Source organism: Patiria miniata, unplaced genomic scaffold (assembly GCF_015706575.1).
Source record: "Patiria miniata isolate m_02_andy unplaced genomic scaffold, ASM1570657v1 HiC_scaffold_2, whole genome shotgun sequence".
Classification (NCBI taxonomy): domain Eukaryota; kingdom Metazoa; phylum Echinodermata; class Asteroidea; order Valvatida; family Asterinidae; genus Patiria; species Patiria miniata.
Window position 1 is genome coordinate 5,491,108 of NW_024037058.1, and position 12,325 is coordinate 5,503,432.

Here is a 12,325-nt window from a genome sequence, read left to right on the forward strand (position 1 = left end):
CAGCAGTGTACGTAACTTATTTGGGATTTTCGTATGGCTAAAATTCATGTGGTATCTTCTTTCAAGTTGCTTTATTTTCATTGTTGTGTTTTTCACTATGTCCTGTATTTTGCCATAGAGAAAGATGATGTTTCCAATGTGTAGGCCTGTGTAAACACCTGTTGTTTATTGGAGTTACGCGTTGCGGTTTACCCATTTGTCACAATGGACTCTTCGGTACTGGACACATGCATACTTGCTACACATAGGAGTTATGCATAATGCATGATTGGGCATTGACCCATTCAGTACACGCGTGGCGTGTCCCGAAGGTCACATAGACACACAACTGATTTTTTGAGACTTTAGCCATGAAACTTTTCCATATGAAACTAGGACAGAAAAAAATGTAACATGACCTTTCTTATGCTATGATTTTAAGCCTCGCCCTTTTTGAGCAACGATAGACTGATTCAAAACCACATAATTGCTGACCATACCTGTTTATCAGTCTGTGATGTGTAGAGGTGGGCGTGGCTCTCCCTAATCTCAGCATTCATCTCATCTCAGCAATGGACCAATCAGCCTAGGGAAGGCACAAAATATGAATGAATATTCAAAATAAGTGATGCATGAATTGAACCCCAATTCAGTAGAAGAGAAAGCTTTAGAAATGTGAGTTTTGGAAATTTAAAGCACTGCTGATGCTGAAAAACTGAAAGAAATGACAAGTTAATTGTTACGGTGAAAGCAAGCGTAGTGCTGTTGAATGCTATACATGTATGTAAATTGTAAAACACCAACTGCAGAGTAACTAAAATGTAGATAAATATAAAGAAAGTGAAGAAAAAAAAACAAAACAAAAAACTAGGTTCCAAAACTAATTACAGTCGGTTCATTGTGTACCTCTTTTTTTATTTGTTTATTTTTGTCTACACAACAGACTTGAGTATCCTGACTGGAGACAAATCAAAGGATATTAAAACAGGTGTCATCTGCAATAACAGTCAGTTTAGGTCTGCATCAGGTAATTGACCCTGTAGCTTCTTTATGTTTACCTTTCTGATAAACCTGTCCGTAATCTTGCTAATTACAAGCTCTTAGATATAAAACACAGTCAGCATGCTGTATTTGATTTTGCTATGAGCATGTACCAAAGCTCTACATTAGTGGAATCTGGGGACTGCAAATATTACCAGCCCAGAACCTTTGGATCCATTTGAGATAAAACACTGCATTTGATTTTACTAAGAGCACGTATCAAAGTTCTACGTTATCGGAATTGGGGTCCTGGTACTGCAAATATTACCAGCCCAACACCTTTGGATCCATTACATATAGAACACTGCATTTGATATTACTATGAGCATGTACCAAAGCACTAAAAAAGAGGAATCTGGGGACTGCAAATGACTGTATTCAAAATCAGGTGACATGGTCTGTGTTGATACAGAGGGGCGTATACATAGATCGCCATCTTTGTTCATTTCAACCAGCATATAAGCCGTTTTAGTGTAAGCGACATCAGAATTGGCAGAGCAGTGGCTAATTGTATGAATCCATAAGGTAAGGTTTTAAGTTGGTTTGTGTGTAAGTCTGTCTTAATAATGGAAATATTAAGCAAACAATTGATTAACATCACCATCGACACAAAAATATGTATTGGAAATTAAGGCGGATCTGTAATGTAAAACATGTCAGAATTAATGCTACAGTAGAATATGTGAATTTAGTAATTGTATTCATGACAGAAAAAAACAAGTGACAGCTCCTTGTTTGTACTTAGTTTTACAAAAATAATCTTGATGATTTGGCACAAATGCTCCTTACTGATTAAAACAAATATGAAAACCGATGTAAGAATGAGTTTTCATTTAACAAAATAGTACACCTTTCTTTATCAATGTGGACTTGTTGGCGGCAATTAAGTGTACGCTTTAAAATACAGGCAAATTATCAGACCTAAAACATTGTTTTATGTTATGTGAACCGTCTGTTTTAATCTGCTTCATTCAGAGCTGTAGCTATGTCTTCATATTCAAGTCAATCACAAGTCATATTACTATTAGTAAGGGCAACTCACAAACTAGTTAAACCATGCCAAAGACATTCTTGATCAATGAAAATATGTTACTTGTCACCATATGTGGCACTGACTTGTAATGATTATTACTTCAACTCCCCTTAGGTGTGGAAAATGTCAAATTCATTTCACAGCTGAAACAATAACGTTGCATCTTACAATAACAATGTAAACCAAACAAACTGCTATTTTCTTGTGAAAAAAATCAGTAAACATCAGGTTGTATCATGCTTAAAGTAAGGGAATAATTTTTCAACTAATTAATACTCTACTTGACATAATTGTTTTACTTACATATACATGTAACTAATTATTATGATCATTTAAAGTTGAAATACATGTAATTTCAAAAACATTTACTCAACGTGTTTCATTTGCAGGTTCAAGTTCCGTCTACATGTAGGCCTACCCCTATCACATCAAATCAACCAGACGAAAGATGGCATCTAATGTTACAGCCCAATCAGTGTTGGAGAAGATTAGTGTGGATCATCTGGAATGCTTCATCTGCACCAACCGTTTCAGGAAGCCCAAACTGCTGGACTGTTTGCATAGTTTTTGCCTGCAATGCCTCCAAGAGCTCAGACAGAGCCAAGATCCTAGTAGTACACAGCTGACATGTCCTCGGTGCAGACGTGAAACCATGTTGAAAGGGTCTGGGGTTGCTGATCCCCCTAGTAATATTGCATTCAATGCCCTGGTGGAGGAAGTTACAATGCAGGAAAAGCTACTGGAAGGTCAAGGGTCAGAGATCAAATGTCAAAACTGTAAAGAGGAGAATCAGGCAATTTCAAGATGCATGGATTGCGATATTTCCTCTGTCAAGAATGCCAAAAGGCTCATGAACGTATGACTGTCATTAATTCGCACAAAATATTTACATTGGCTCAACTTCGATCAGGAGAGATTGTCTACGTGAGTAAACTCAGAGAAGAAGATCCCAAATGTGGCAAGCATCCAGATCAGAATCTCAATGTCTACTGCGACACATGTGAGCAAGTCATATGCCTCACGTGTACTGTTCTTGATCATGGAAATCCAAAACATTCCCTCATCAGACTATCTGAGGCTTTCGAAAAGTGTAAGAAAACGGTAGAAGAACTTATCTCAAAAGTCAATAAGAGTAAAACAGAACTGAACACCACCATAGAGAACACTTGCACAACTTGCAAGAAACTTGACATCATGTTTACAAACACCAAGAAGAAAATCTCAGAAAAAGCTGACCAAGAGGTTGCCAAGATCCGACAGGAGGAGCAGAAACTGTTAACAGAGACTGACAGGATTTATCAAGAAAGAGTCACAACATTTGAAGCTGCTCAAGCTAATAACAGCAAAGCGATGACACAGACAGAGCACAAGCTGGAGGAGGTGAAACAACTCATGAATCAAGCAAGTTGCTATGAGATTCTTGAACTTCAGCAGAAGCTCTTGCATAACCTCAGTGAATTGACAGGGAAACAGCCACAGCAAGTTCCTGACAAGTTGACCTTCATGGACTTTGAAGAAGGTGAGAGGTCACTTGGGAGACTCATTCTGGAGCAAGAGCCACAGGCTGCAGCAAAGCAATCACCAAGACCTGGAAGATCATGTGTGAAGGAGAAATGGGAACTAAAGACTGAAATCAAGAACTTTGAATTAAGTGCATCATCATCCATATCACTTATTGCAGTACCCTCTAACAATAAAATACTTGCACTATCCAAAACAGTTCTTGGAAGATGTAAAACACTATTCACATTATCACTGACCAATAGTCAACATGGACAACATGGACCACCTCCTATTCCACAAAGGCTACAAATCAATGGCCTAACTGATGCAAGGTGCATTGCAGTCAGCAAGGATGTCAACCTCCGAGTTCTAAATGGTCCAGTAGTCAAGGTCTTCAACAAGCAACATCAGCTCCTCCATCAGTTCACACCAGGTAGAGGTACAGACAGCCAACCAACATGCCTTGCAGTGGATGACAGCAATCTGATGGCAGTGGGTCATGCAGGCAAGGATGAGATATCTCTGCACAACCCAGATGGATCCCTCGTCAGGAGACTGCCTGCTCCAATGATTCAATATCATCTAACAATGCACAATCACCGCCTTATCTACACAAACGGGCCTAAGAAAAGGTTGGTATGTGTAGACTACTATGGCGCCAGTGTATTTTCAGTAGACATGCCCAGCAACATGCAGGGGGGTTGGGGCCCTACTGGTGTGTGCTGTGACAGTGATGGCAGCATCTACGTTGCTGTGTATGAAACAGGTGATATATTGCATTACAGTCCTGATGGCAAGTACATTGGATGTGCGATCAAGGACTGTGGTCATCCATGTGGCATCACATTCACATCGGATGGTGATCTGGTAGTGGCTGCAGAAAAGTCTGTAAAGGTCTATCACCGAGAGTAAGGACAGATTAATTTAACTGGGGCTATCCAGTGTATCCACCAACCACTTCCATCAGATATTGATCATTGTTATCACTGACAAAAAACCTTTAAGTTCATTCCTTTAAATAACATTCTACAATACTGTATATTTGGTATATTTTTAAGGTCTTTGGTCTCTGTATGTGTTGACTCTAATGCCTCAACCACTTTCCCTTTAGAAAATCTTGGACTTCAACACCCAGCCTACTTCTCATAAAATCTTAGACCTGGTGGCCCAATAATGAGAGCATTGTTTGCAAATAGGGCAGAGTGTACATTTTAAAAATATTACAAACAAGAAGGAAAGTATTACCACAATTTTCTCAAATTCGTCTCAGCAAATGCAAAGTCAATGCATGATGTGCTTTCCAAGTATAAGATATATCCCTGCTCCTGTATGAAATGTAAACATTTACTTAAATCTTTTTATTTGATTTTTATATTATTGTGAAAATTGTTTAGTTTAAATAAATGGAACTGTTTTTCCAATGAGATCAGATTTTGCACCTCCGTATGTGACAAAAGTAAATAATTCAAAAGCAACTGGATAAAATGTGTGTGATTTTGAACTAAAGCAATAGTTGAAAAGTAAATCATATCCAATCCCTTGGTTGTCTCTTTCACAGTGCTTTCTGAGTGCCTTATCAAATTAATATTAGTTTCATTACATTTACAACCAAGTTGAAATTGAAAACCTTGTGCATTCTACTTCAATGATACATGGATGTTTGTACATGTGGTTAGTATGATGGATGTACATTTTAAAACTGAGATTTCGTTTGTTTGCCTTTTTATTGTGATTTTTTTTAAATACTACGATAGAAAATGCATTGGAACATTCTATGAATTTGGGGTTCACTTTTTCCTGTCCCTATACGTCAGGCATCTACGATTTTGTAAAAGAAGATGCACTCCTTTATGTGTGTACTCTTCCTCCAAGAATGCTTCTGTGAATCAAATGACCTACCCAAGAAATATTAATTAGTTTGAAGTCATTTTTAATGCCACTTGAATGGCAAATTATACATTTCAGAGGTTACAGGGACAGGAATGTATAGAATGACCTACTTGTGAGAGGTTCTGTATCATTACAATAATAGTTTAGTTTATATCATAAATCATTAAATGATTGAGGCTTTTGCTTCTTTGAATAAGTATTGGTTTGCTACATGCTGATAGACCAAAAAGTCTAAATGAAGCAATGAGCATTTGCTTTAATTACAGAATATTTCTCCAAGAGAACGCAGCTTCCATGACAACAATGGCATTTCAGCAAAGATCCCAAGTCTGTTATTTTACGAATCAGCATCTCACATACGTTTCAGCAGCATTTTCCACTGGGCATGTTACAACTCTGCTCCTAGGGTTAGTTGCATACATAATGAGGGCGGCCTGTTTTACATCGATGATGCGACTCAAAAATATACATTTGTATTTTATCATTTATAGGCAATTTAATTTGGAAACCGTTGTTATTGTATCACTAGTTAGTTCATTCACTGTATATTTTGTCGAAGACATTTAAAAAAAAAAAAACGTTTTCTGAGAACATAGAAACAATGATTTTATGAAAACCCCTCTTTTCTCAGTTGTCGTTTGTTTACATTTAAGACCATTTTGTTTTTCAACAAAAGCATAATTTCAGTGGTTTCCAAACATTTATACTTGTACATAATGGTAGAGGGGATTATCAAGTAATCAGATTTGTGAACACATTTTCTGTTTGATTTTTTATCTCTTGATTGACCGCATTTGAATATTGTCAACATGCTCTCAAAATACATTGAGTATGTAACTATGAGCTCAGAAAATTAGTCAGGCTTGTTGAGGTCGAGTACCACGTATTGCGAGCAAAAAAAAAAAAAAAACACAATCACTACATCAACACTGTTTAGTCAGCTTTGAAAATTCTTCTTTTTTTATCAAAAAAAAAAAATGTAGTAAAAAGAAATCTTTTGTATGTTAAAGATCGCCTCATGGGGTTTTATGTTCAGTATTTTATTGTCCTGTGAAAACTTCAAATGTTTAGAAATCCTAGGCAAAAAAGTGACAAATGAATGATCAAAATTTGATGACACCTTAGCAACCACTTTACAAGGGAAAAATCGGAGCATGGAATTGTTTTTCCAAACTGAATGTCTGGCAATAGCATTTTTAGGGCATGCTTATACAAAAAATATTGAAAGTGAATATTTCTTTAAATTATGGGCGTAATGACAGTTAAACTTGACATCTAAGAGTGGAAGAACTGATATCGTATGGTTGCCGAGGGTGCAGTCAAGTACCCACCACACCTATAGATAACTTATAAATATCGCACATTCTATGGGAGTGAAACGTACGTGATCTGGAATTTCTTAAGGTACCAGCAGCGTAACTAGGGTTAAGCTTCTAGGGGGCACCTGGGGGTTCATTCAATTTTTTTGAAAGGGGGGGGGCAAGGAAGGTAACACATTTGTTGTGTGCAATTCCAGATTTCAAATGGAGTGGGGGGAGAGACACGTGGCCCATAGTTACTCCAATGAAAGGTATAAAGAAATAAGAATTGTAACGTCACATCAAGTTTGAACAGTCCCTAACAAATTTACAATTAAACTAGTTACGAACCAATAAAAGATGTGAATGGTAGCAACCCATTTAATTGCCTAATGTTGCAGTCCACTCTTTTTTTAATAAATTGAAATACAAAATGGTTTTGTAGGAATGAAGCCTTAACACTAGTCTGAGTATCACCCATTGTATCACCCTCTCTATCTCTGGTTCAACGTCTAATATATCTAAGCATGCAAGTGTATGCGACCCCGTGCGCCAGCCAATTGGAGTTGACATGACATCATTTCATTCTGAAATCTGGACTAAGCTGTTCATTGGTCAATTTTGATGCCATGCTTTTGTAATACAACAACGGACAATGAGATCCAATAAAACCTGACATTGGCTTTCAAAACTGTTAGCATACGCGAATGCTCATTGTGGGCGAGACGTGGGCGAGACGTGGGCGAGACGTGAATGTGCCAGAGGGCATTTTCATTAAGCGTGTTACTCAAAACATGATGTGATGATGATTCAAGGTCATACTCGCGCATCACATAACATATCGTAACAGGCCGTGTGACACAGCCTATTTTTGCAATGTAAAACACAATTCACAATGTAAAAGCACAATAGATGTCATGTCTGGGTTTTATTAGATGTACATGACAACAGGTTACCGAAGACCCGACATAAAAGGAGCCTGCTGAATGGTCTCGAGGTCAAGACGCAGACTTGTTTTGCACAATAATCACCGAATCTGCTCGCATATCATGGACTCTTGCTGCATACGGGGACATTCCATAGACTACCTTAGCACCCATCCCGCCTACAATTTAGACCAATGCAGTGTGAGTGTGCTAACAAGTGTTTGCCTCAAGAAGCCACTTTTCAACTAAACAGTCTATTTAAAAGTATACTAACTTCTACAAAATGAACTTACCTGTACATGGAAGTACATTGGGGAATCTGTTCTTGTTTTTGCAGACAGGTTTCTTGGCTTCCTCACAGTTGACTGCCACTGACATTTCATATAGCACCTACATTTCAAAGTGAACAAATTGACAGACAACACACATTACATTGCTTTTTTTCTCTCTAGCTCGGACTTCAATTACAAACCAAGTTATCTTTGTCCGACTTAATCATTTGCATATTCATTCTTCAGCAAGTGCACGGACAATATAGGCATTCACCAGTATGGCAGAAATATTGAACAGAGTCTGTGACTTGGACTTGAGTTTGACTTGAGTTGCAAATTCTCAGACTCAACTTCAAGTTACAATGGATGATGACTCAAACTCAGCTCTCATGACTCAACTCATGACTCAGACTAGACATCGGTTACATGTCACTTGTGAGTCACATTTCACTGACTAAACAAAACATGTTTGGCAAAACTGTCTGGTAATACATTGAGCTATTGCTGATCAAGAGCAATATTCGGTTCGTTGCCCAATAAAGCCCTTCTATTCTGATACATTCTGCTTTGCAGATACGAGAATGGGAAGATCTGATAACCTCACTTGAAATTCTATAGACTACAGAAATTCATGCAATTTGTTTGAGATTTTTAAATTGGTAAGTTCTCGAAATACCACTGAGCCAAACTTTTACCTCAGATTCACCTTGAATTCCTCCACAGGGTCTTGCTTATCTATCTGTTTTTGCAGTGTGGTAATGGTGTTCGGTAGTGACTGACCCAATAAGCATCAAGCTTGGCCGGTCTGGTGAGCATCATGTGTCACATCTGGGCATCGCTGACAACACAGTCTTGGTCCTTCTAGAGGGGATGTTGGTGTCAGAACCACAGGACCTAGAATCGTCATGGTCATGGGACTGGGACCTGGGGGAGAAAGGAGGGGGAGAATTTTACTAATAAAATACTGTAAAAATAGTCACCCGTGTTTAGTTTTGTAAACAGTTTTGCACATTATTTCGTGCTGTTTGAATTTTTAAACATTTGGCCAAAATTATCAGGCTGCTGCTGACAATGCCAAGGACTCATTTTACATTATCCTGGATCAGAATCTCCTTGTCATTCCTCTGTTGGATAAAATCCTCCTCCTTGGTGACTTCATAAAGGGATCTTGTACAGGGACCACATTCAGCCTGGAGTGCATGGCATGATCACAAGCATCAGTTGTGACAACAGATTGCAGCACGAAAATTGTACGCAGACTGAAACCTCATGATCACCCATACATTTTGCCAGATGTCCGATATGTGACAGTGTTTTGTGAGTGGAATTATTTTTCAAGATTTTGGGCTTGAGAAAATATGTCTGTGTTCATGTGTTAAGAAAAGAAAATAATGGTTTCAACAAGTTCTTCAAATAATGAAACTGAAAAAGAAACTGACTTAACTGATTTAATGCTAATTTTTTTAATAATTGCAAAAGGTTGTGGGCCTTTTAAGAAACTGGGACAGAAAACATGTGACAAGACTACCCTTATGATTTTCAGCCCCCCTGTTTCGAGCACCCATATACTGATTTCAAATAGACTGACACCACATTATTGCTGTTGTGTTAGTACCTGTTAATCAGTCTGTGATGTGTAGAGGTGGGTGTGGCTCTCCCAAATCTCAGCATTCATCTCAGCAATGGACCAATCAGCCTATGGAAGGCACAAAATATGAATGAATATTCAAAATTAGTGCCAAATGAACTGAACTGGGATGCAATAGAAGAGAAAGCTTTAGAAATGTGAGTTTTTGGAAATTTTGTAACAAAGCACTGCAGATGCTGAATCACTGAGAGAAACAACAAGTTTTGTTATGATGAATATAATTTAAATTATGTTTGCAAGCGTTGTGCTGTTGAATGCTATTTATATGCATGTAAAACACCAACCGCACACTAGCTAAAAAATATAAAGAAAGTGAAGGAAAATAAAACCCACAACAAAACAAAACTACGTTCCAAAACTAATTACTGCCGGTTCATTTTTTACCTCTTTATTTGTTTATTTTTGTCTACACAACAGACTTGAGTATCCATGGGCGACAATCGGTGGGGGACAGGGGGAAAAGTGCCCCTTCCTCACTTTTTTGTCCCGAATAAAAATTGTTGCCAACATAATGATTCTATAACTCACAATAGCTGATGACTCCAAACGCAAAAATAATGTCTAAAAGATGATTATTTTGCTCTTCAAAAATTTGTTGAAGTGGTCAGAAATTGCCTCAGATCACACCACAGAGCGTCTAGACTGCAACATTTCCCGGGGCCCTTAAGCGGGCCCTAGACTCCATGCTGTTAGGGCTTTGCGCTCCCATTAACACTGTTAAAGATATGCTCCTCCCCCCACTTTTGAGAAGCAATTGATGCCCTTGTGAGTATCCTGACTGGAAACATATCAAAGGATATTAAAACAGGTGTCATCTGCAATAACAGTCAGTTTAGAATTTTAAACTGCATCAGGTAATTGACCTGTGGCTTCTTTATGTTTACCTTTCTGATAAACCTGTCTGTCATATTGCCAGCCCAGGACCTTTTGATCCATTAGATATAAAACACAGTCAGCATGCTGTATTTGATTTTACTATGAGCACGTACCAAAGCTCTACATAAGTGGAATCAGGAGACTGCAAATATTACCAGATCAGAACCTTTGGATCCATTTGAGATAAAACACTGCATTTGATTTTACTATGAGCACGTACCACAGTGCTACGTTATCAGAATTTGGGTACTGGTACTGCAAATATTACCGGCCCGACACCTTTGGACCAATTTGATATAAAACACTGCATTTGATTTTACTATGAGCACGTACCAAAGCGCTACATAAGTGGAACCAGGGACTGCCAATGAGTGTACTCAAAATCATGTGACATGGGCTGTGTTGATACAGAGGGGCGTATACATAGATCGCCATCTTTGTTCATTTCTGCCATTGCCGTAAGTGACATCAGAATGGGAAGATAGCAGTGGCTCATTCCATGTGTACCTGAAGGTAAGATTTTTATTTAGTGGGTCTACCTGTAAGTCTGTCGATACATCTGATATAAATCAACAGCATCACATTATCTCATATGAAGTACATGTACATGTCAACTCAGTATTTGCCAATTACAAGTGTATACGTATTTACTGGAAATTCAAGTGGATCCGTCAAACCTGTTAGAATACAGACATGTGGAATACATGAATCTCCTTATATTCATGACAGAAATAAGTGACGTATTGTTTGTATTTTACGAACAAGTGTTAGACCTTTAAGAACGTAGCTTAGTGAATCACAAAATAATAATAAAACAACAAAAAATAAAAAGGTAAATGTATTTTTTATGAAATTTCTTAAAGGAAAGTGGACTTTGAGTCTACGATTTGAAATATGGGCCAATTAAAGTACTTGTAATTTTTTTGGGGGTACACACAATATTTGGTTGCAGTAACTCCAGCTCACCTCAACTCAAACCACCTAGCTGACCCAGGCAAGCTCAAAGGTGGAGTGATAAGACGTCTGCACTAAACAGGAGGTACTGGGTTCGAGCCCCACCTGAGTAACAGTAAGACAGCCCTTTTGTATACAAGTGCCCTTTTAACTCTAGCGTAACCCCCCCCCCCCCCCCGGATATTTGTAAAGAGTGCCCTTTTTTTTTTAAACAATGCCTTTTTTTTTAAACAGTGCCTATTTTGTTACAAGCAGCCTTTTACGAGTACCCTTTTGGGAATTTTGGGCTACCATCAGCAATTGTGCCACCCTGAAAAGTGCCACATATTGTCCATGATCGTCTGGTTTGAACAGCGCCCCAATACCAAGATGAGCCCCCCCCCCCACCTCACCCCCCCCACCTCACTTTATTGTTTATTTTACGCAGGCTAATTTTACCGAGGGACGTGCGAGTACTCTTTTCACAAACTTTTTTCAACACTGAGTATACAGTGTTCATACAAATACGTCAGTGTAGGGCAAAATCCAGTGTTAGAAAAAAAAATCTATTTTTTGTGTGAACTGTTTCATTCAGACCTGAAGCCACATCCTCATAAAGTCAACAAAGTGTCATTCTTCGTCAGGTCAACTCACAAACTATTTATATTAAAAACTGTGGCAAAAGGCATTTTTTGTCAAAGTGGAAAACCTTTCACTTGTGACCTACTTTTGTTTGACTTGTTATGAATTTTATTATAATTTACCTTAGGCGTAAGAAAATGGCCCATAACAGCTGAAACAAATTCTTTATTGTTGCATTTGTCAGGACAAAATATATAATTATACTCTTACATTAAAGGGAATATACAACATTTGCAAACATCAAAAAACAAAACTACCAAATTATCATGAAATACCTTACTGCA